This window comes from Penaeus vannamei, chromosome 24 (genome assembly GCF_042767895.1).
Source record: "Penaeus vannamei isolate JL-2024 chromosome 24, ASM4276789v1, whole genome shotgun sequence".
Taxonomy (NCBI): domain Eukaryota; kingdom Metazoa; phylum Arthropoda; class Malacostraca; order Decapoda; family Penaeidae; genus Penaeus; species Penaeus vannamei.
Window position 1 is genome coordinate 15,773,714 of NC_091572.1, and position 2,500 is coordinate 15,776,213.

Below are 2,500 nucleotides of genomic sequence, written 5' to 3' on the forward strand. Positions count from 1 at the left end.
ATAATAACAATAACAATAATAATAATAATGATAAAAATAATAATAATAATAATGATAATAATAAGAATAATAATGATAATAATAATAGTAATAGAAATGATGATAATTTCATTGATGATGATGATAACAATTATAATAACAATAATAATGGTAATAATAATAATAATAGAAATGATAATTTCATTGATGATGATGATAACAATTATAACAACAATAATAATGATAATAATAATAATAATAATAATAATAGAAATGATGATAATTTCATTGATGATGATGATAACAATTATAATAACAATAATAATGAAAATAATAGTATAATTATGATAATAATAATATTTTTAACAATAGTAATAACAACAATGATAACAAACATTTTAATAATGACAATAATAGTATAATAGTAATAATGAAAATAATAATAATGATAATAGTAATAATAATAATAATTTGTTATTATCATTATCATTATCATTATCATTATTATCGTTATTGTTATTATTATCATCATTGTTATCATTATTGCTATTATTATCATTGTCATTATTATCATTATCATCATCATCATCATCATCGTTATCGTCAGCATCATCATCATCATACTAATAATAACATGAGACAGTATCAGCCGCAAAACCGTACTTTTAAAGACATTAAATATAATCAGGAGACATCTTGAACTCTCAGAATCCTTTCATTTCTGAATTTAGGATGAAAGACAATCCTACTCTATATGCAGTCAGACCCTTGTGATAATAATGATAACAATAATAATAATACCGATAATGCGAACGATTATTATTATTATGATGATAATAATGATATCAATAAAATAGCAAATATAATAATGACAATAAGAATGATGGCACCAATAATAATCTATCAATATCTATTTATCTGTCTCTATATACATGTTGGTGTGTATATATATATATATATATATATATATATATATATATATATATATATATATATATATATATATATATATATAATTGTGTGTGTGTGTGTCCATGCTTCCATGCCTGCTTCTGTGTATGTGTGTGTCTGTGTGCGTAGATATACATACATATATACAGATAGATATAAGTAAATACATATGTATATATACGTATGTATAGATAGATATGTATATATATATATGAATGGATGGATAGATGTATACACATACATGCATACATATATATTTTTATATGTATTTGTGTGTGTGTGTGCGTGCGTGTGTGTTTCTGTAATAAAACGTTGCCTAAAATCATTAAAACTTTGATTGTAATCGAGAAAATAGAACTTTAAAATGATGATTAGCTTTGTTTCTACGGACACATTTGGTGCGTAAGCATTTATGTTCTAGATCATCAAAATGCTTGCTTGCGGTGCAAGATTTTTTCATAGCGCCGCTAACACATTTTAATCGTTTTACACTGACACTGTTCCTTCTTGCTGTCAACTTGTTTACGGCCACCTTTATGGTTTGGAATTTCTGAATTAGGAAAAACTGGTTCGTAAAATAGCTCAAGGAAATGTTCGTGCTTCGTGCCCAATAATACCGCCCCCGCAACAATGGGTCACTCGCTCAAAAGTACCACAGAATTGCAAACATGATTTTCAGGGTCGCCAAACACTCGAAAGATGCAGTATATTCAATGTAAGTCATACTCAAATTAATTACGATAAGGAAATTATGATTACAATTGAGTTTGCAGAAGCGATGCGTTTATTAAATGTCTTCCGCGCAGATGACCACAGGACGCAAGGCAGTTGCGGTGACTTGAAGCGGCACATTTGTGACAGCAGCAGTGAGCCGTCCGGTGAAAAGGCTCGGAAGGTCTCTTGTCTAAGGCGCTTACCGCAAAGTAGAACGACGAGCGTATTGCAACAAAATTGTTTACAACACATATCACAATAGAAAGGCCAACGTACAGAAAAGACACCAACTGCGATCACTGTTGTCGTGATGCCGCTAATAACATATTTCACTAACCTGATGCTGTGAGTTGTATCAGTCTTGCTTTCGAGCACTTTAAACAGTTGTAACTCCACAATATCACTTTGAAATGTATCTGCGACCAGTAGAATTTCCTTGTTCTTTGATGAACACTAAGAACACCTTAAACAGTGGTTACACTTTCATCGCGTAAACACGTTAATATCTAAAGATGTCAACATTTTGGGTAAAAGGCAGGTAATTGATAATTCTTTTGGACGAGTCCTTCAGTTTCGATCAGTACGTGCTTGCTTATGAAAATGTAAATTTATCGGCTGCGAACATGTAATGCAGAGTAACCAGGACCAACTTCCTTTTTTCACGAATGCCAGACCTGTCAAAACCACCCACATCCAACTAAAAAATACGTCCGCTCACGACGGCGTTACCTTCGGGAGTGCCTTGACGTTAGGGCGGCACTCTGGCTCGGCACTGGGATTTCTTACCTCATAATGAAGATGTCAAGAAAGACCGAAGTGCCAAGATGTGGGCGGAGTTGAAGTATCGTTCAAGAAA

At 31.4% G+C, this 2,500-nt stretch overlaps 1 protein-coding gene across 1 annotated transcript in view; it reads right to left on the reverse strand.

The window, feature by feature from the left end:
- The window catches only part of LOC113811208 (forkhead box protein L2), a 176,695-nt gene extending 174,587 nt beyond the window's left edge, over positions 1-2,108 (reverse strand). Inside the window, exon 1 of the mRNA XM_070138405.1 lies at positions 1,982-2,108. The gene's annotated coding sequence lies outside the window, so the exon portion shown is untranslated. The remainder of the gene's footprint in view (positions 1-1,981) is intronic.
- Positions 2,109-2,500: the final 392 nt, after the last annotated feature.